The sequence below is a fragment of the Felis catus genome, chromosome A3, assembly GCF_018350175.1.
Source record: "Felis catus isolate Fca126 chromosome A3, F.catus_Fca126_mat1.0, whole genome shotgun sequence".
NCBI classification, from domain to species: Eukaryota; Metazoa; Chordata; class Mammalia; order Carnivora; family Felidae; genus Felis; species Felis catus.
The window spans coordinates 14,915,965-14,938,864 of NC_058370.1; the positions used below are offsets into that span (position 1 = coordinate 14,915,965).

General features: G+C 46.0%; 1 protein-coding gene and 1 long non-coding RNA gene across 4 annotated transcripts in view; one reads left to right on the plus strand and one right to left on the minus strand.

Annotated features, from left to right (window-relative positions):
- Positions 1 to 11,507: 11,507 nt before the first annotated feature.
- On the minus strand, positions 11,508 to 16,038 carry LOC109497972. Its single transcript, XR_002154467.3, has 2 exons — positions 15,762 to 16,038; positions 11,508 to 11,809 (listed from the first exon to the last, which is right to left on the minus strand). It is a non-coding gene; the product is annotated as an uncharacterized LOC109497972 (long non-coding RNA).
- Positions 16,039 to 16,171: 133 nt separating this feature from the next.
- NCOA5 (nuclear receptor coactivator 5) overlaps positions 16,172 to 22,900 on the plus strand; it is a 31,378-nt gene continuing 24,649 nt past the window's right edge. For 2 of the 3 annotated variants that reach the window (XM_023251173.2, XM_023251175.2), the window contains exon 1: positions 16,172 to 16,311. The gene's annotated coding sequence lies outside the window, so the exon portion shown is untranslated. The remainder of the gene's footprint in view (positions 16,312 to 22,900) is intronic. The other variant, XM_023251174.2, reaches the window with a different exon arrangement.

Below are 22,900 nucleotides of genomic sequence, written 5' to 3' on the forward strand. Positions count from 1 at the left end.
GAAATTCCCTCCTGTGGATGCAGCGTCCCAGCCTCCCCATCCATCCATCCATCCATCCATCCATCCATCCATTCATGCGTCTCCACCAGATTCTATTCCAACGCCTCCGTTCCCATCTGTCACCTGGAGACAGGCATTTGGAGTAGCACATCAGCCTTTGTGTGGGAGCGCAGGACCCCGTGAGAATCTCGGGAGACTCGGGACTCTTTCCTTCTGCAGAAACACACACACCCTTGTGCCCACATTGCCCGGGTTCTAGCCCTTCTTCAACCAGTGTTAACACGGTCTACTCAGCAGCATGGAATCCCTGAATTCTGACTGAGACTCTCCTTCTGATGGGTTGACTTCCCTTGAGCTTTGGTTGTCGCCAGTGCAACCTGAGGAGCGTGAACTAGACAGCTGGTTGTTGGGGTGACGACTCCCCACGTTCTGCATTTCTGGGCCAGGCCAAAAGGCCAGGCTGCATGGAATCAGACAGGATGGGAGACGAAGGGGCTGTTAACTCCACTCTCCTGGCTTCTGCTGCAAAGGGCACCCTCCTTTCCATCACCTCCACCACTGATTCACAGGCTTATCATCTCTCACCTGGGCTGTCCCAACAGCCTCCCTCCTTCACTAGGTACCTTTTGAGCCCCTACTATGGGCCAGGCAACTCTCAACTAACTAACCGTCCCCCACTCCCTCCTTCTCTCGTTGTTCATACTGTTGCAATTCTCTTTGCAAGCCCCAGGTCTGATCTGCTCCGGACACTTCCCTGCTGAATAACCTCTTTGGGCTCCCCATCCTCAAGATGGTCCAAACCCCTCCTCCTGACCCAGCAAGCTCTTCTCCACTCTACCCCCACCTGTCTCCCCATGCTCACTCCCTGCCAAGTCCTCCCATGCACACTGGTTTCCACCATACTCTCCTTCTCCCCACGTTCAAACGATCTTGTCTTCTTACTGTGTCTCGCTGTTTCCTTCTTTCCCCTCTCCTTCCTGGAACCAGTTTAAGTTTCACCTTCTCTTTGGTTAAACCTCCTCTTAACTTCCTGCGCCCCTTCCTTAGCCCCTTCTCCATGTTCCCACAGCATTAGCCTGCTGGACTAGAACTCCATCTGTCTGGCCCCATTGGACCGTGAGCTCCTTGAAGGCAAGGCTGACTTCATCCCAGTCCGGGGCACGTAATAGGACACCAGTACATATTTGCTGAGTGAATAAATGAGTAAGTGGGTTCAGTAACTTCTCATTTGCAGTAAATCCTCCATCAGGAAGGATGTGGGGGCAGGAGATGCAAAGCTGATTGGTAGCCGCAACACATCACAAGCTGGTGGTCAGACACCGATAAGCCAGGAACGCTTGAAATCAGAGTCCAGGGGACTTCACGAAAGCCACCAAACATGCCTGGGATGAAGAGAATATTAAACTATCTTTTCCCTTTTTAACCCACTTCAAAAAGCAAACACAGCTTTAATTCCTTTGGGAGGGGGGAGGGCGTTGCTATAATAACTTCAGCCATTACTTATTCTTTATTTGCTTGATTCCAAAATTGGGCCCTTCACAAAACTGCCTTGGGAAGCAAGTACACAGAATTAAAACGTTAATTATATTATATAAAACATATCATGGTCGTAATTAAAGCTGCTTAAATTAATGTGTGGAAGAATAAATAGAAGCCTTCGGGTTGCCCCATGGGGTGAAGACCAGATAAGATAAAGGGAAGATATTTTAGTATATGCATATCCCAAGGAGACATGTGCTGTGGGGAGAGGCTAAGAGAAGGCATAGAATCCTCCTGGGCTGAGAAAAATATACTGGAAGAGGAAAGCGAGATGATTTATGGGGAGGATGGCAATATTTCAGAGTCCTGTCAAAGAGGGGAACTATTTAGGAAGGGTTCAAAGATAGGGCAAAAGACATTCCAGGAGTGGGGACCCAGGATTTTGGAATGACAAGATATGCCCTTAGCAGGAGGTGGGGAGGGGGGCAGTCACAGGGCCACATGGATGGGTAAGAAGCAGGCCTGGAGGTCAAGTCCACAACATAGCCAGAATCTGGTGAGCAGATGATTCTAATATGAAAATCCCATTGTGTTGCTCTTAGGTTTGAAGCAACTCCCTAGAGCCCTCACTCCTTAAGCTCACAGGACCTCAAGGCCATGGGCTCCTTCTGCCCTCAACTTTCTGCTCCAGACTGTGCCACCACCTCTGCCGGAAAGACCTTCTCCATTCTCCTTTCATTGGATCAACCCCTTCTCATCTTTCAAGTCTCAGCTCAGGTGCTGAAGCAGAGCCCTCTGCATCAGCCCCCTGCAAGCCCCGAAAGCCCTCTGCGTCAGCCACCCTGGAATGTGCACCCACCTACCTCCCCTTGCCCTCTCAGAACCCTGCAGCTGCTTACCTAAGCAAGCCTCCAGCCCTACCACACTGTATTTCAGTTATTCTGTTTACTCATGGAACCGGTATACCGAGGCGACTCGACTTATAGGGCATAATAATGAGGCTTTCCCCCCTAATCTCTACCTTCAGCTATGCTGTGGTGAATTTCCCTTTTCCATCCCTTAATGACATCTTGGGCAGATTGCATTACTTTTGGATCACTTTCTGTTGTTAAACCTCCATCCTTGAAAGCTTTATTCTCAAACTCAATTTAAATCTCATTCTGTCTTCTCCCTTACTCATCCAAGGGTTGACTGGAGCCAGGATCCTGCCAGTTCGAATAAAGGATGGGGGAGGGGAGCCTCGCTGGCTTGGAAACATGCCCCAGCACCCTCCCCCTTGTTGAAATTGGGAAAGGGGGAATGGGAAGAGCCCTCCACAGTAGCTCCCTCCCTGTGGGTTGACCCTGTTTCCCGGGCTAACCTGGAGTAGCAAGTGTTTACACATGGTTTCTCATGGGGCACATGAGTATATCTCTGTGGGCTTCCCCATTGCACAGTCCTCTGACAGGGGGCGTCCGGCTCAGGTTTCAGCTTCCCCACCTTGCCCCGCCACCTCTGCTTCTGCCTCTGGTGGGACCCTCTTGCTCTGCAGTCAGCCTGCTCCGGTGGAACACTAGGAGCTTAGCTAACTACTACTGGGTCCACTTGACCCAGAGAAACTCAAGACGTCCTGGCCAGCGGCTCCACGGTGACCCCTCTCTCCACCTCTCTCTTCCCCTGCTCAGACAGACCCAGGGGGACATCAGCAAGTCCACTACCAAGTTGACCCCCACTGGGGAACAGCATCCCAGCATCCCCTTTTTGCAGCCACCCCTCAATCTCCAGAAGGGACTCCCAATGAAAAGGGGGAGAAAAGGGAATTGCTTTCACAATAAACACTATATTCCTCATCAAAACCAAAGAACTCCTCTCTCCCCAGTATTACTGTTTGGGCAAGGAAGAGGAAAGTGAGCTTATAGCTAGGGGATCTGAGCCATTCGTGCCCCCTTTAGTAAACCTTGCAGGCTCCATTCAGAATGCGGGTTACACAGGGCCTGTTTGCTTTGGCCGTGGGACATGGTACCAATTCCTGAGTAATGGGCAGTTCCCACTCAGTAACCTTTGGATTGGGCCATCCTTCATGCCTAACTTGATGCTTGGAGAGGACGGTCTTTGTAGCCTGAGGCCCACACAGAGCCCAGGCACATGCTAGATGCTGAGCAAGCATTTGTTGAGTGAACGTGGGACTATAAAGTAATGAGACTGTAGGGCTCCATCGCTTCTACCTGATCATTCTCACACTGTCTGGGGAGCTGCTCATCTCCCTCCACCAGAGAACCAGGCTCTCTAGCTAGGGTTCCCAGGCCCAACTGTAAACACAAATCTCTCCTTTCAGCTCAGCATAGTTGGGGTGGGATTTATCAAAAGGACGACGAAACTCAGAAAAGAACCCAACCATAAGTTAAGAAAACCTGAGAGCCAGCAAAAAAAAAGATGGATGAACTGACAAGTTATAGACATTTTTTTAGCATGATCTGGTCAAAGCCACTTACTGACTTGGCTGATCCTGATTTCCTAGACCTCGGGGTCTTGTCCTCAGCCTTGTCAAGCTTTGATGTCTGGAATGTGAGATGGCTTTGGTTGGGGGAGAGGATCCAAATCCCTTACAGTGGCCTCAAGACCTTGAGTAATCTGACTTCTGATGATAGTACCTTCTACACACCCACTTGCAGGCTACACCCCAGCCATCCAGTCTTCTTGGTTCACCTCAGAGCCTTTGTCTGTGCTGTTCCCTCTGCCGGAAAGACCCCTCCTCCCACTCTTCATCTGCTGACTCTTCATCACCATTCAGATCTCCGGGCAAATGACACCCTCAGAGAGTTCTTCCCTGATAACCTTATCTAAAGTTAAGTTCCTCTGCTGCAACCCACTTCCCCACCACTGTCCTCTCTCATGGCACCTGTTCTAGTCACAGTTGTCATTACAAGCAAGACAAGACGGAGCTGGTGAACTTAAATAGAAGAGAACATTGTTGGAGGGTGTCAGGTGGCTCATAGAACTGACAGGAAGGCTGAAGGACCAAACTCCAGCAGGAACCACAGGAGGCAGGACATAGTCAAGACTCTGCTACAGGTCTTACAGGTCTTACAAACCAGCTCTGTGTTAGCCAACCTCCAAGATGGCCCCCAATGATCCCACCTCCTGGTCTTCACACCCTCTGTGGTCCCCACCCTCACGGTACCGAGGTTGGTCTGTGTAACCAATAGAAACAAGGGGAAATGATGGCACGTCACTTCTAAGATTAGGTCATAAAACTGAGATTTCAGGCTTCTGTGCTCTATAGAATATTCTCTCTCTCTCTCTCTCTCTCTCTCTCTCTCTCTCTCTCTCACCTTCCCCCTTTCCCCTTTCCCTTCCCCTCCCCCTCCTCCTCTCCTCTCTTCTTTCTTCCCTTGTCAGGCCCACCTGGGAAGCCAGCTGTCCCGTCAGAAAAATGTTCAGGCAGTCTATAGAGAGGCCCACATGGTGAGGATCCGGCAATTCTGGTCATCAGCCACACAAGACGAGTGGACCCTCCAGGCCCAGTCAAGTCTCAGATAAGCGCAGCCCCAGCTGACACCTTGACTGCAGATTTGTGAGCTCATAAATGTTTCATTATTTCAAGTCGCTAAGTTTTAGGATAATTTCTTACACGGCAATAGAAATAGATAACTAACACGATCAGTAAGTGACCCTGACCTTGAGCATCAATCCCTCGAAGTTCAGTGTCTTGGGAAGGGACATTAGAGTGGCCACACTTGGCTTACACCCCATATTCTGGCTGCCAGGGGGTGGGAAGAACTATCTGAGTCCTCCTGGCCCCTGGTGAGTCCTGCCCTTCGACGTTCCCCTCAAATAAGAAGGATGTTCCTAGGCTAAATGGTCAAAGCAGTCCACTTGCACTGCAATGTTTCGTCACATTACCACCAGCTGCAGTTCCCTGCACAGAAAGGCCTTTTTTCTCCTTTCTCCCTCCCTCCCCTCCTAATTTTGGGCACACAGCAAGGCCCCAGAACTAAAGGAAGCAGATACTCTCTTGGCCAATAGTACAGAGGAAATATCCCTCAAAAATCAAAAGTCCGAGCGCCTTAAAAATGTCAAACCCTGAGGGACCTCTTCTCAGTGGATTAGTGGGGGGGGGGGGTGGAGAATAGTTTGGGAATCAAAAGATCCAATTCTGCATCTTTTCGTATACCCAAAGCCCAATGAATAATCAAACCTTTCCTGCTCAAGGTATACATACGAAAGAGATACTTTAAAATAGACCAAAAAATTAGCCACGGTCCCATTCCAAAATTAAATCACCTTTCTATTTGTACCTGTCACCTTGCTGTCCTTGTCCATACGTACCTTCAGATTTTTCTTTTCTGAGGATATCCTAGATAGATTTCCTGTTTTATGTTTTTCAATAGCATGGTATCATATGCATTATTTCCACTTCTGTAAATACCTGGGTTTTTTTTCTTTATCTTTACGCCCCCCCCCCTTCCATAACAGCTTGATAGGTATCCTTCTACAGATTTCTAAATATATTTGTTCCTTCCATAAGAAAAGGAATGTTTGCCATTTTTTGGCCCTTTTCTCACTTAACTCTATCATGGAAATCATTCCAGGTTAGCAGACACAGATCTGACACGTTCCTTTTTTTAATAACTGGGTAATATTCTGTGATGGGGGCTCGTCACAACTGATTCAATCATTCTTCTTTTGATGTACATTCAGGCTGCATCCAGGTTTTTACCGCTGCGAAGCATGCTGTAACCACATGTACCCATACGCTTAGGCATGTGTGCTTCTATTTCTATAGATTTCTAGAAGTGGAATTTGCAGATATGTATATTGTAAATGGGAACAGTATTTACAAAACACTTGGGAAATGTACAAGTGTGAAGAGACCTTTGCTTTGTTTGCTCTCTATCACTAGATGTTGTCATTCATTTTAATATTTGACAGTTAATGGGTGAAGAGAGAGGTCTCATGGCTTTGATTTACATTTTCTCAGTTATAATTGAAATTGAGCATCCTATCAAATGCTTATTAACCATTTGGGTTTCCTCCTTCATGAACTAGCTGAATATATCCTTTGCCCATTGTTTTACTGAATGTCTTTTTCTTAACAATTGCATTCATTCATGTGTTCATTCAACAAATATTCATTGAGCATTTGCTATATGTCACTTTTGAGGTTATAGCATTGAATTAGATAAGTCCCAGCCCTAATGAAGAGCTGTTTGTATGATTTCAATGTTAACCCTTTACTATGTCACCCATATTTTTAACTTTTTTTAATGCTTATTTATTTTTGAGAGAGACAGAGCGCGAGCAGGGGAGGGGCAGAGAGAGAGGGGAGACACAGAATCCGAAGCAGTCTCCAGGCTCTGAGCTGTCAGCACAGAGCCCAATGTGGGCCTTGAACTCACGAACCGTGAGATCATGACCTGAGCCGAAGTCTGATGCTTAACCGACTGAGCCACCCAGGCACCCCATACTGTGTCACCCATCTTGAAAATCAGCTCAGATGTCTGATTGTACCTCGAGGCTCTCCCCATAGCCATGCTCTGGAAGACTGCTAATCTTTCTAGTTTCAGATTTTATGATGTAAAATACCTAATATCAAGCACCACTAGCCGCTAGTTTGTTAGAGCAGAAAGACCACTTATACAATCCCCTAGGTAGCACCTTGCTGCTACCCCACTTTTATGTCCTCCACATTCACTCTTCCTGTCCCTCCTTCAAGCACCTGTGACCTCCTCCTGAAGGGCCTTTTAAGGCCGCCTGAGCATATTTAGCCCTTGAAGGGGGCAGGACAGAAGTGCCTGGGGGAATGCCCCTGGGAGCAGCCTTCTACCAATGACAGACAAAGAGTCAGCGAGTGAGTACCCCAGTTCCCTCATCCCTTGAGTGGGATAACTCAGCGGAGTGTGTTCAACACTACGGCCCCGGGAAGGTTAACCCCCAGTCGTCCACGGCACAATCAGCACATGAACCTAGCCCGTAATGGCTTCCTTCCCACCCTGTTTCACTTCCCCACACCCCCACTGATGCTTCGTGGGGTCACCTTCCAAATTACTTGCACTCAAATCCTTATCTCAGTTTCTGTTTCTGCGAGACTTCCAACTACGTAAGACCTCTTGGTTTGCAGATGAGACACTAGCAGCAGGAGACCGTGTAGACTGATGAACAGAAATGCAGCCTCTGAAGTCAGAGCCCTGGGTGCAAAGCCTTCTTCTGCTCCTGACTGTGGCCTTGAGTACACTCTTTCCTTTTTCTTTTTTATTTATTTATTTTTGAGAGAGAGCGAGAGAGCACGAGTGGAGGGGCAGAGGGGGGGGAGAGACAATCCCAAGCAGGCTCCACACTGTCAGCACAGAGCCTGACGCAGGGTTCAATCTCGTGAACCCGTGAGATCATGACCCGAACCGAAATCAAGACTCAGATGCTTAACCAACTGAGCCACCCAGGCGCCCCCTTGAGTACATCTTTATTTTTTTTATTATGAAATTTATTGTCAAACTGGTTTCCATACAACACCCAGTGCTCATCCCAACAGGTGCCCTCCTCAATACCCATCACCCACCCACCCCTCCCTCCGAGTACATCTTTAATCTCTGGTTTCTCCTCTGTAAAATGGACCTAATAGCTCACACGGTTGTTATAAGGATTAACTAATTACGTAATTTTCTTGTAATATCCAGTAAAAAATGTTATTAATCATTAATATTAGAAATAGAGCAAAACTGCATCCTAGAGAGTACAGGTAGCTCACCTAAGGTTATACGGAATGTGGGACGCATGTGCCATTTCAGAAGACTCTAATCCTCCACCTTCCCGTTGGCCAGGGATGTTACAGCCATCGGGTTCCACTCGTCCTGGACTTTGAATGCTCCTAGACTCATGGGAGGAATTGGGTATTTATCAACACTGTCCAACAGAAACTTCTGTGCTGATGCCAACACTCCAGATCTGTATCGAATGTGAGAGCGGCTAGCTAAGCTATATGTGCCTATTAACTTGGAATATACTTAACGCAGCTAAGGCCGTGGGTATTTAATTCCATTTACTCTTAATAAATGTAAATCGTCACACATCGCTAGTTAGACAGCTCAGGTCTAGAGAATGGGGGTTGGGCAATGACAGGAAGAGTCTTCTAAGTTCTTTTCTTTTCCCCTCCTCTTCTCTCTGCTCTTCTGCCTTCTCCCGCAGCACCAGCCATTCAGCACCCCCCTCAAGGCACCCTCTGCCTTTCCCTCCTTGGTACAGGCTGGGCTCTATGAGAGGAAGCAGAAGGGACTGTGACAAGCCTTGTGCTTTCATACACCCAGCAAGGTGAGACAAGCCCCTTTGTGGTCCCCGTATTGAAAGACCAGATGAATACCTGCTATAAATAAAGCTGAATAAAGATCCTTTTCTAGATGGCTTCCATTGTTCCCTGTTCCCTTATGGTATTCACGCCAAGATAATTTCCAGCTTCTCAGACCCTCAATAGTTATAAAACATACCATTACCTCATTTTCATTTCATTAGATTTACAGGTCACAAGACCACTTTGATCCTCACCAACTTCATCTTTAATGGTTTCAAAATCATGGTTCTGTTTCAGTGTGAGGCCGACACAGAACTTCCTACTTGTGTATTCTTACATCTCCGGCTTCCCACTTTTAACTCTCTGTCTAGACAATAGTGGCTAATGGAGTTTCCCAAATGCCAGTGTGTATTTCACATCCATGAAGACGCGCCCCGTGTTGCTCTGTAACCCCACAGCATGAGCAGTAAAAGCAGTCATTTCTTTCCAAACCGTCTAATCCTGATGGATGGCATAGAAAGGTCTACCTGAGTCATATATCTGATAAACTGTCAGCTCTCCCAGGCTACATTTGCACGGCACCTTGAATGCGCTCTGCAGAGCACAGTGGAACACGTGCGCTTTGGAGCCTGACAGATGTGGGTTTGAATCCTATGTTGCTTAACTGTGAGGAAAAATAACTTATTCTCTTTGAGACTCAGTTTCCCCATCTGCCAAATGAAAGAATGGGAGAATTGCTTTGCAGGATAGTGGGAGGACTAGATTTACATGGAAAGCAGGATGTTGGAGGCATTAAAAGCATGAACTCGACCACTGGTACACTGCTCTGTGACCGTAGGTAATTTACCCAATTACCCAAGCTTCAGTTTTCTTCCCTACATCCCAGGGAGAGTAATAATGCCTACCTCTTAAAATGCTGGGAGGCTTAGGGGCGCCTGGGTGGCGCAGTCGGTTGAGCGTCCGACTTCAGCCGGGTCATGATCTCGTGGTCCGTGAGTTCGAGCCCCGCGTCAGGCTCTGGGCTGATGGCTCAGAACCTGGAGCCTGTTTCCGATTCTGTGTCTCCCTCTCTCTCTGCCCCTCCCCCGTTCATGCTCTGTCTCTCTCTGTCCCAAAAATAAATAAACGTTGAAAAAAAAATTTAAAAAAAAAATGCTGGGAGGATTAAATAAGGATAGAGAGAGAGAGAGAGAGAGAGAGAGAGAGAGTCCTCAGAGAGTGCTGACTCAAAGAAAGTGCTCGCCTCTTAGAATGCCCTAAGGAGAGCTTCTCATCCCAGGTATTAACTACTTTCTTTAGAGCAGGATTCGCGTGTGTGCGTGTGTGCGTGTGTTAACTACTTTCTTTAGAGCAGGATTCTCGTGTGTGCGTGTGTGCGTGTGTGTGTTGTGGAGTCCTCTGACCATATGGAGAAGCCTTTGGACCCTTTTTAGAAAAACATTTCTAAATGCATAAAATACGATAAATAGAGGTACAAAGAAAACCAATTATGTATATTGAAATACAGTCATCAAAATAGTAGAAAGACAAATCTGTGATGTAGCACTGAGCATCTTCATTAATGGATTACATAATAAGATCTAGTGGCAAGTCTAAAATTTCCATAATTTCAAAGCAGTGATGAGTGCAAACAATAATTCAAGACATCTGCAATAATTGGAATGTGATATGAAATATCTGTGATTTCTACTGGAGACAGTGTAGCAGGCTCTGACAGTATCACGGTTTGTTGTTTGCATTCATAAGTGAAAGAAACGCTTTGGGGCACCTGGGTGGCTCAGCTGGTTGAGCATCCGATTCTTGATTTTGGCTCAGGTCATGATCCCAGGGTTGTGGGATTGAGCTCCCATTGGGCCCCATGCTGAGCATGGAAACTGCTTAAGATTCCTTCTCTCTCTCCCTCTCTCTCCTTCTTCCCCTCTCCCCTGTTCATGCTCAAGAAAGAAAGAAAGAAAGAAAGAAAGAAAGAAAGAAAGAAAGAAAGAAAGAAAGAAAGAAAGAAGATAGAAAGGCTTCATTTTAGTCAGAGGTAAATGAAAGTAAAGAAGCAGTTTTTTCCCATCCAAGTTCATGAGCCCCGGGTTAAAGCCTCTGCTTTATAAAATATCTAGCACCCCTTTATCCTCAGCTGTGGGTCCAAAGTCACAGATTAGGAGGTACTCCCCAAATTCTCCTCACATCCCATTAAATGGCCTCTGATTGGAAGAGTAATTTCAAGACAGAAGTGCACAGTTCTACACGAATGGGCAACAGGCTGACAAACCACGACCAGCTAATGCTTATTGTGCAGTCCACGACAAGCACTAAGTGTGCTAAGTGTTTTTCGTGGGTTTTTTTTAAAATAGGCTTCACGCCCAACATGGAGCCCAATGCAGGACTTGAACTCAGGACTCTGAGATCAAGACTTGAGCTGAGATCAAGAGTTGGACGCTTAACTGACTGACCCACCCAGGCAGGTGCCCCCTAAGTGTTTTACAGATGTTGACTTACATATGTGGGTTTGAACATTCACAATAATCCTTTTAGATAGATAGATCCTATTACTATCTCTGTTTTACAAAGGAAAAAACTGAGGCACAGAGAGGTTAGGCAACATGCCCTAATTCACACAGTGAGTAGATGGTAGAGCCAGAATTTGTACTCAAGTAGTCTGAATCCATGGTCCGTGATCCTAGCTACCAGGCTATACTGTCTCTCTATTCTAGTGGAGAGGGGGAGTACGATTTAAAGAAAATTTTATTAACCTTAAAAATAAAGTAGCCAGTTATTTTACCAAAAAAAAAAAATGAGTTTATTTGGGAACTGCAGAGGAATTTATTTGGGACATACAAGCTATGGTAAACCGAGGGCGAGTCTGGAGAACAAAATGGGGGAACATTACTCCGTGGAGAGAAAGGAGGAAGTTGGAGGGGGCTGCTCTGAACAAAATTCCCTTGGAGCAAAGCAGGAGTTCAGGGTGGTAATGGTTTCTCATTGGCTGAGTGGTGGCAGTTTCTCATTGGCTGGGCTGTTGCTGGGCGAGGAGGAAATCTTCCTTCTTCCTGTTGGGGTAGTCCAGTGAATTTCTTCCTGCCCGGGAAAGCAAAAGGATCTGCGCTGGAAAGTTTGTGGGTGAGAGCTTCCCCTTGAGAGCTTCCCAACTCCACTCTAAGTGAGGTTGCCCTTTAATTACTTTCACAACCTTAAGGATGAATAGAATTAGTCAAAGAGGTGGCAGAGAAGGGAGGAGGGAGGATGGTGATGCAGGAAAAGGGTTGGGAGAGTATTTAAGTGGAGGCAACAGGAGGTACAAAGGCCCTGAGGTGGAAAGAATGTGGTGCATGTAGAGCCTGAAATGATACCAGTGGGGTTGCAGGTTGGAAAACAAGGGAGACAGTGGCATAATGTGAGTCTGAATGGCAAAGTTCCAGATCATCAGGACCAGCTTTATCACTATCCCAAGGACAGTGGGGAGTGACAATAGATTTGTTGTATAAAAATATTCTAGCTATAGAAGAGAAAGAACTGGAGAGAAGAAAAGGTGAAAGCGAGGAGCCTAGTTTGGAGATAAGCAAAGAGGTGCAAGCTAGGAGTGCTGACAGCTTGAACTAGGTGGGGGTCAGGGCGGACCCATTCGAGAAACGTTAGGGGGAAGGATCTGGTGCACTGGATATGGGGACAAGGGATAACTCTGTGGCCGACTGTATTCCCTAAAGGTGGCCACAGCTTCATCTTCCACCCACAGGCTCTGCTCCCAGCGAGTCCTTGCTATTCCTCCCATTGAGTGGAGGGCCTTGAATATGACAAGCATTATGAGGCTATATGACTTCTGAGGCTATGTCACAGAAGGCAATACAGCTCCTGCCTGGTTCTTTCAGCCACTCTCCCAGGGCCCTGAGCACCATGTAAGCAGCATAACTGCTCTGAGATCACCATGCTATGAGGAAGCCCAAAGTAGCCCATGCAGAGACTACATGGAAAGGCCCAGAGACTATGTGGGGAGAGAAAGATGTCCAGCCAACCTCCAGCTGCTCCAGCCCCCCCTGCTGTTCCAGCTGCAGCTACTGTCTAACTCAGAGCCACAACTACTCAACCAAGCCCTTCCCGAATTCCTGGGCCCCAGAAACTATGAACAAGAATAACATGCTTTTTTGCTTTACATCATCAAGTTTTGAATCTGGAACATTCATCCTTCAGATTCTGCCTCTACTGACTCGGCCAGTTATCCAGTTCCAACTCTCATTCTCAGTTTGAGTAATTTGGGAGAGACCCTGAAACATGGTAAATGCCTTTTAGGTATGTTATCTCTGTAATCACCAAGCCCCATGGTGTGTACACCTGGGAGGAGAGTTTTGTTGTTGTTGCTGTTGTTATTGTTAAGTATTCTACCCTAGACTCACTGAACCAGAATCTCCAGGAAACAATGAGCCAGGACTCGACCGAACTGTCCTACTTTCTGCCATCATCCTTAACCATTATTATAATTATTATACTTGTATTGTATTTCTATACCCCAACATATGAAGGCAAATTTAGAGATGGATCCTTTGAGAATTTCATGCGAAGGGAGGGATTAATTAGATTTCCCTGGCAATCTGAGTAGCATAAAAGATTTATTTACCTGCTCTTTAAACATTTTCTCTCTTTAAACATTACCTGCTCTTTAAACACTTCCATAAGTATATTTCACTTGGCTCTGGAAACAAAACAACTAAATATGTGCTATCTAGAGTAATAATAATTGAAACTCTGTGAATTGTCTCCAAAAGAAAGAGATATTACAGGATCAATGAGGAGCCCTGAATTTAATCCTCCTATAAAAAGTGCTATATGATAGAGAAGAGATACAAAAATGGTTTGGAGCTGTTATTTGGTGTTGAAATAGCTTGGGGAAAGAAGGAATCTAATTTGGAATCAAAAAGAACACATAATGTATGATGTGACAGCATACATCAAAATCAATGTTAATCAGATTAAATTATTAAAAGGGGAAAGATAAACCATGGTAACATTAGAAAAGGAAAATAAATATTTATTAAGTTTTCTGAAGGGAGGAAAGTCAAAAGTTAAAAATGAGTCAGCAAGGCTGTGTTCCTTCTAGAGTTTCTAGGGATAAATCTGTTTTCTTGCCTTTTCCAGCTTCTAGAGGCCTCCTGCATTCCTTGTCTCAAGGCCCCATCCTCCACCTTCAAAGCCAGTAGTGTAGTAACATCTTCCTCTCTCTCTCTCTCTCTCTTTCTCCCTCACTACCCCCTGCTTCCATCATCACATTTCTGACTCTGACTGCCTACTCCCCTCTTATAAGGACCCTTGTGATGATATTGGGCCCACCTGGGTAATTCAGAATCCTCTTCCAATCTCAAGATCCTTAACCTAATGACATCTGCAAAACACCTGTTGCCATGTAAGGGAATACACTCACAGGCTCCAGAGATTAGGACATGGACACTCTTCAGAGGTCATTATCTGACTTCCACAGCTGTACAAAACGGTACTGACATTGATGGCTGTGTCATAGAGACTGGTCTCCCTGATGGCTGAGAGGAGTCTTAGAGCGGCTATTCCATAGTTCCCTGAGCCACTCCTTTCAACGTACAACAGAACTTGTTGAGTGGGGATAGTCCCATTCTGATCCACTTTGTTGACAGAATCTTGCTCTGAGGAGCTGTTAGCTCTTGTTGGGGTTCACCAGGAACTTAGTATCACAACAAAGTCCCCTCCACTCCCACCCCAGTGTCCTGGGGAACAAGGACTCGTTGATCAACTCCCAGTGACATTTATTCTATTTATTCCACCTGTGAACAGAGTAGCCGATGAAAACCCAAGGGCCGCTGTTTTCTAGGGATGTCTCACAAACTGTGAACACAAACAAATCTATACAAAGACACAGACCGTGGGATCATAAGAAATCTATGAGCTGATGAACCTGCACGATGAGCTAAGCATGAATCTAAGAGCTTTGTGCATGATACTTACTACCTAATTTAACTTCACACTGACTTTAGGAGGCACGTGCTATTCTTTTTTAATTTTTTTGGTTATTTATTTTTGAGAGAGAGAGAGAGAGAGACAGAGTGTGAGTGGAGGAGGAGCAGAGACACCAGGAGACGCAGATTCCTTAGCAGGCTCCAGGCTCTGAGCTGTCAGCACAGAGCTCAATACGGGGCTCGAACTCACCGACCGCAAGACCACCACCCTGGGTGAAGTTGGACGCTTAACCGAGTAAGCCATCCAGGCACCCCAGAGGCACGTGCTATTCTTACCCTTATTTTACAGATGAAGAAAATGAGCCATGATGAATTTTGTATTAAAGATCTAAAGACCAAGTGTATTTGTCCATAGGCATCAGGCACAGCCTGCATTGGTCACAGGTGAGAAAAACTAGACAATACAATGCATCCCTGTTTCCTTCCTTCAAGCATTTACCTGTAATTACACACTCAAGTGTGATAATTCACCTATTTTCTCTTTCCACTAGGCAATAATCTCCAAGATAGCAGACATGGGTCTGCATTTGCTCATGATAGTGCTTTGAAAGTAGGTGTCTAATAAAGCATAGGGCCACCTAGTAAGTGTAAACATTCAATGAGCAAACGAGTGAAGGGATGAGCAAATGAGTGGTTGTCAGAGAAATCTGACTTCCCATAGCGTTCAAATTCCACAGCCACCGTGTTTGCTTGGCATGCACTGTTCACAAGGAGAAAAACTAGACCCCCACAGGGTGTGAGGCATTTCCTAATAAAAAAGCCTACCTGATTCATATAGCAATAGCTGTGATTATAATATTTACAATCATGTGAGCAAACTCCATTCCCTCCGACAAATTATTCTGGGAGTTAAATGAACGATACAACATTTTACATGCTTCACAGTCAGCACCTACATTCCGTGAATTTTTTTTTTTGACGTTGAATAAATATTCCAGGAAGAAATAACTCGAAAAGAACCTGTAACTCTATCACCAGAAGCTGCCTCTTGCCAGCGAAACTAATAGGGTACACTGCCTATTTAAATGTGAATTTAAATAAAACATTTTCTCTACCTCTCTGCTGTCTTTGTTCCTTGAGATCCGGAGGTTGCAGGAGTATGTACGCTACTCTCCAATACACATATCTAACGGTGTTTCGGGTTTTGTTTCGTTTTATGAAAAACTAAATAAAGTATTTCAGGATTTAGGTGAGCCGTTTCCACAGTTAGAATGGAAGGAAGACGCTCCGAAGACTAGAAGAAAGGCGCAGCCTCTTGGGATCAGGGAACCAGGCCCGGACCCATCCTTAGCGGGGGACGCCGTTACTAGGCAACCCCTAGCGTTCTCAACCGCCGCCCCACAGCTACTTCCTCTCTCTCATTGCTAAGGAGATCGACGCCCAACTCAGCCCTGCCGTAAACCCGCGCGCTCTTGCGACATTGCCGCGCCTGCCGCTGCGTGCGCGCCCTCTGCCCCCACTCTCCGCCCCGGCCGCCATTGCCTCGTGCCCGCGCCGGTCGGTTGGTGGCGCCTTTGTCCTACGGCGGGCAGGTGGGCTGAGGTGGAGGCGGCAGGGGCGGGCCTGAGGCGAAGGAGCGGCCGAGAGCCCGCCGCGCTGGTAGCGGTGAGTGCCGGGAAGCGGTGGCCGTCTGCCGAGACGTGGGGCTTGCGGCCGACGGTTGAGGGGGCCGGGGCCGGATGGGGAGGCTGAGGCGGGAGGGCCCGCTCGACGCGCGGCCGCGGCCGCGGCCTCGGCTTCTCTCCGGGTGCGCGCGGAGCTGCGCATGCCCGGTGCGGGGCGCGGCCTCTGGCTCCCGTCAAGCCCAGGCCCGGCCGGCCCGGGCGGCCCGTGGTGGGCTCCGGTCCGGGCGGCGCCGCACCGCGGCCGCCTCTCTGTGCGCGAACCGCCGACCGTAGTCCTCCGAGCTTCTCTGTAGGGTAGGGCTGCACACCCCGCGCCCCTTTCTCGAAACGGTGAAGTCGCTCGCCTGCGGGTCCTCAGCGAGTCGGTGGCGCAGGCGGGATTCGAACTCGGAGCGAGGCGGCCCGCCTCTCCGGGCGTTCTACGGGGCGTGCAGCGCCGTGCGGCGAACCGAGCGCTGGTCCCTGGCGCCGCCTCCTCGCCGCCCCTTGACAGCATCCTCGAGGCGACTCCGTGTCGTGTGACGCCCCCACCCATTTTGTAACGCGGACCCCGGCCCCAAAGGACGGGGAAAGAAACTGTGCCCGAGATTCTCGCGGAAATTAGCGACAGAGCCAGCGCCCCAAGTGTGACCCAGGGCACTCCGCTCCCGACTACCCGCCGGGGGCTTTTTTTTTTTTTTTTAAGACGGCGCTTCCCAGATTTCAGTCTCGCGTTGCACCTCTACGTCCGTGTACCATCTGTACTGCTGTTTATTTCCCAAATGTTAATTTTTTCCTTTGAACTGCCTCTATTTTCCTCCTTCTTAAATACATTTGTTTAAGGTGGAAACGTAAATCCCAAACCGTATGATGGAAAGCCAGTTATTTTTCCAATGCTCGTAAAAAAAAATAATAAATACCTGTCTATTAAAATAAACAGCGCGTCCTTGTTCCTGCTGAAATTATTGTGCGTTCCACGCTTTGGGAAACGCTGCCCTGCGAGTGTGGGGTTCACTGCGGTCCTGGCTTTCGCTCGGTGCACAGGATTTCTCTCTGAAGCGTAGCGGATTCCGTGAAATGCCCCCCAGGATCTTCGGGGGTGGTAACATGAGAAGCTTTCTCGTTGCAAAGTGTTGTCGGTGTTGACCTACAAGTGGCAGTCCCACGGAGTTGCACGAAGCGTCGGCCCGAGCGCACGGGGTGTGCCGCCTCCGTTTTCTCGTTGCGTGTTGTGGTGTGGTAGCCTCCTGACCCTTTCTGCACCCGACGATGGAGCCGTTTGGGCTTTTGACGACTGTAGATGTAATGTTTTCTGTGTGAGTCGGTCTGGGTGTGAAAACTAACTTTCACGTTGCCTTTTTCCAACCCGTAAAACCCAAGCTTTTGCACTGTGGGTATTGGAGATCACGTGGCTGTTTAACGTGTTTCTTCCCGTGTTCTGGTTTCTTTGTGTTTCTTTCAGCTCCTCTTGTCACCTTCCAGATGCTCTTTGAAACCTCTGGCACGATCTTTTAACCTAAAGCATAGAAACGGTAATTTTCCTTGTAGAATGTGCCGGAGAAACCGTATTTCAAGGCCCCGTGGAAAAATTTTTCCTAGGTGCAGGTTGTCCAATGTTACAGGCAGGTGAACGCCATACGTGTAAGGAAGGCATTAGGCTGGGCGCCTGGCTGGCTCAGTGGGTTGAGCGTCCGCCCTCGGCTCAGGTCACGACCTCGCAGTCTGGGAGTTCAAGCCCCGCATCGGGCTCTCCCTCCGCCCCTCCCCCACTCGCGCTGTCTCTCTCAAAAATGAATATACTTTAGGGGCACCTGGGGGGCTCAGTCGGTTGAGCGTCCGACTTCGGCTCAGGTCATGATCTCACCGTCCGTGGGTTCGAGCCTCGCGTCGGGCTCTGTGCTGACGCTCGGAGCCTGGAACCTGCTTCGGATTCTGGGTCCCCCTCTCTCTCTCTGCCCCTTCCCTGCTTACACTCTGTCTCTCTCTCTCTCTCAAAAATAAATAAAACATTTAAAAAAAAAAAAAAAAGGAAAGCATTAAGAGCTCCTTTTGATTTGCTAGGTCATATTGGTGAATTGTTGAATAAAGCTAATTAGGTCCTCCAAAGAAAGGGAGGCATTGACCGGTTAACTTATGTAAACAGCCTGTTCTGTTTGTAGTCTGTTCATAAACTTAATGTGTGAGAGAGCAGATTTACTCTAATTCATTGAAAGGAAACTCAAAAAAGTCTGTTCGGATCATTAAAGTGTTTCCTCAAGGGCTGTGTAAAAAAAAAAAAAAAAAAAAAAAAATCCATACTCCTTGGGGTTACTTTGGTATGAGCACAATGTAGTACTTACAGAAGGCCAGAGTGATTTTCTTCACATTTCTCAGCGTTGGTCCTGTGTAGAGAAGACAGAACTTTTTACTCAAGTCAGTTTCAGAACTTCAGCAAAAGGAGCCTCGGTCTCCCTGTGCTCAAAAGCTAAGTCCGTTGCAGAGGCTACAAGCGTGTGCGAAACAGGAGTGCCTGGTGGCTTGAAACTTCATTCTTAAGAACCGTTGCAAGCGTTCCATCCCTGTGGCCTGCAGATGGCAGTGCTTTTGTATGGCTTGTTACTGCTGTGAGAATTATTGGAATTCAGTTGTGCTTTTAAGAATGAGAAACCTTTGGAGGAAATGTATTTAATATTCCCTTCAACTGTCGTTGCTTCTTTGTTTTTGACTCCCCACGTAGAGAATGAAAGGTCTGTTCCTAAACTCACTATTTCTCTTAGTGGTAATGATAGCATACAACCAGCCGCACGTATGATTTACAAAGCAGGTGTACGATACCAGCGCGTTTGTTCCCGCCAATCTTGTGAGATAGGTAGGCTGATGTTGTATCTTCTTTGCGTATGAGGAAATAATGAGTCAGGTTAGATTTCTTGCCCGAATCACATATTTAGTAGAACATATTCAAGGTATTGTTGAAGATAAAAGATTATGTGGTCAAGCAAAATTGGGAAATTTTGAGATAAAGAGGTGTCCTTACTCTAGAACTTCTCAGAGGCTTTAATATGCTAAACATGGGCACTATAGATGTCCAAGAGAGGAAAATATCATTGGTGCCTTTCTCTTGCTATCCTCCTATAAACATCTTGGGTCCTACTGTTCTCCCAAACCTGACTACTCTTTCTGCCACACTGTTTCTTCTCTATACCTTGTGGTTTACTAATGATTACCGGGTGTCTTTGAGACAAGTGCTTCTAAAGCTCAGTCAGCTTTTTTTGTGCCAAAAGATTTGTCCTGTCAACAGCATAGGCATTTGTGTAGACTATTTGGCTTAAGCAGAGTTAAACTCTCAAGAAGTTCAAAGGGCAGTGACCAACAGAAAATTACCCTCTATTCCACTTTCATTAATGAGAAGTGTTAATGAAAGGATCAGGGTAAGGCCACTGTCTGAAGCAGCAGCACATTAGGGAAATATGAAGTATACTGACAGCTAAATATATAATACCAGCATGCCTGCTGCTTTTTAAATGGTGGTTTTATTACCACCAGATATGAATATTTATAGGGATGGTCATTTTCATTCTTTATGCTATCACTAAAAAAATAAGAGATGATAAGTCAGCCGGACGAATTACTTTTTTGTTAAGAAAATAATTCTCTTCAAAGAATCAGCACTTTTGCACACCATAAGACTCTTTTCCCTTTATTTCAATTCAAAACAACATTATTACTGACCTGCCTAAAGACCGACAACTTTAGGGAAAGATCAGGAAAACTTAGGTTGCATTGGAGAGCATTTATAAAGCAGTTTTATACCTTTATCTCTATAAAATATCTTGAGTGGTTCCCTGGTTTGGATCTAGAATGATTGAATTACTGAAGATTAGGTTGATCCTACAGTTAGTGGGCAAGCTTTGGAGAACTTTGAATTATGAGTAATTTGGCCTTAAGTGGATATACTTAATTATGCAGTTGGAGATTGAGATAATAATAACATGTATTTAGCATCAGAGATGATACAAGAAATTAATTTTTAAATCTCTCTTTGGAAATTATTCTTGATATCAAAAAGAAAAACTAAGAAAAACATGATTCCGTTCAGTACAAAAACTTAAGATTATGAACTGAACCTTTTTTTGGAAAAGTTATAGTAGGACAGCATCAGAGTCACTAGAACAGCTAGTTGGAAATACATATCCGTGGATGCAGCTCGCCACCCCCTCCCCCGCTAACTGAACAGTCTCTGGAGGGGCTCTGGGGGCTACAGAATCTGCCTTTCAGAACCCACCCCTGCGGTTGTTACGTACATTAAAGGTTTGAGGACCTCTGATTTAGGCTTTAGAAAATGAGTTTTCACTGGAAATAGAAGTTTGAAGTAGATTCTAGTACTAATCTGTTCATATCTCAGATTACTAATAGGAGTTAACAACTCTGGTTTATGGTTGTATACATTTTAAGCAAAACTGTAATTTAAAATGTTTGTTGGCTTGATAGTCTGGACTAGAGGTAATAGCAATAGTTAGAATATCTGTGCAGTTTTCAATATTATTCCTTCCATTCACATCAGTAGGATGATTTCACTTTCATGTGAACAAAGACAGCAGACTTACCAAGATTCCATGGTCTGCTTATTAAATTTAGGTTTGCTCCACTTTGCTTTTAGCGGTGTGGATATGAAATTCTGTGTGTGACCATTTTTCTCTTCTTGCAGAGAGATGCATTTAGATATGAAAACCAATTGCCTCAGAAGAAGCAGGAGTTTCAGCCCCTGCCAGCAAACCAATACCAACAAGTCTAGTTGGCAGAATTTAGAGAAAACTTTAGTTGGTAGTTTGCCATTTATTAGCCAAAGAAGTGGATAATATGCTATCAAAAAGTGGCAAGCTCGAGGGGTGCCTGGGTGGCGCAGTCGGTTAAGCGAACGACTTCAGCCAGGTCACGATCTCGCGGTCCGGGAGTTCGAGCCCCGCATCAGGCTCTGGGCTGATGGCTCAGAGCCTGGAGCCTGTTTCTGATACTGTGTCTCCCTCTCTCTCTGCCCCTCCCCCGTTCATGCTCTGGCTCTCTCTGTCCCCAAAAAAATAAATAAACGTTGAAAAAAAAAAAAGTGGCAAGCTCAGTGGTTAATATTTTTCTTGCTATTTCATAACTAGGTAATAGGGAAAAGACGCGTAAGTTTTCAGGGTACTTTTTAAAATGGTCAGATGAGGGGCGCCTGGGTGGCGCAGTCGGTTAAGCGTCCGACTTCAGCCAGGTCACGATCTCGCGGTCCGTGAGTTCGAGCCCCGCGTCAGGCTCTGGGCTGATGGCTCAGAGCCTGGAGCCTGTTTCCGATTCTGTGTCTCCCTCTCTCTCTGCCCCTCCCCCGTTCATGCTCTGTCTCTCTCTGTCCCAAAAATAAATAAATGTTGAAAAAAAAATTAAAAAAAATAAATAAATAAAATGGTCAGATGAAATCGAAGAGAAGGTGTTGGTGCACACTCCTCCTTGGGGAGCAGGGGCACAGACCTTATAATTGGATACTATCTTTAGTACTATGGAAACTTGGGTTGATGATTCCATTTCCTTTGGGGATAGCTATGTGATTATGTTTACTGTTTCCAGCGGTTGTACTTTGACAGATTTTAACCATTGTCATGACATTTTCTTTGTAACAGGTTATGTTCATGGGTTATTACCCCTTGAATACAGGAGTTTAAAGAGGTTTCTAAATGGAGGATCTAAGTATATGTTGTACATAAGCTAAAGGGATAAACAGAATATGGTTCTCAAATACCTGCCAAGAATCACCTGAGAAGCTTGTTCAAATACAGATTCCTAGGCTTCATCCTCAGATTCTAAAAGTTTGCGATGGGGCCTGAAAATGTGTTTAACTATCTTCTCAGGTGGTGCTGATACATCTTCAGTAAAGGAGTGCAGTGTGAAGAGTGAAAAAATGTGTATGTATATAAATGCGGAGAGGGGAGATGGGGAATTGTTTACTGGATATAAGGAGTTGCAGTTTTATGAGATGAAAAAGTTCTGGAGATCTGTTGTACAACAGTGTGAATAAACTTAATATGCTCACTTAAAAATAGTTAATATGAGGGGGGCTTAGCTGGCTCAGTCAGTAGAACCTGCTACTTTTGATCCTTAGTTCAACCCTCATGTTGGGTGTAGAGGTTGCTTTTTAAGAAAATAATAGTCAGTATGATAAATTGTATATTGTGTGTTTTTTACCACATTAAATTTTTTAAAAGATATTAGAAGAAAACTAAGGAAGGGTGCTTGGTTGTCCGTTTCTTCCTGAACGGTGGGTTTAACTCATTTTTGTTAGCTATTAATTACTGACTCTGGCCCTCAGTTTATTTTATATCCCTTTACTGAAGATAACCTTTTAAATATTTGTTTCGTACCTGAATAGGCAATATTTTTAAGGTCTGAGGTTTAAATACTCTTGCCCGCCCCCCCCCCCTTTTAGATAATATACATACAGTAAGCCTTCATTAGTTTGGCTTCATTGAGACTCTTTTATGGTAGCTCAATTTATATAGGCCCTCTTGCCACCAATCTCTTGCTTTTCAGTAACAAAGTTTTTTGTGACCTTTTTCCGATTCTGGCTTGCATCTGTAATTCCT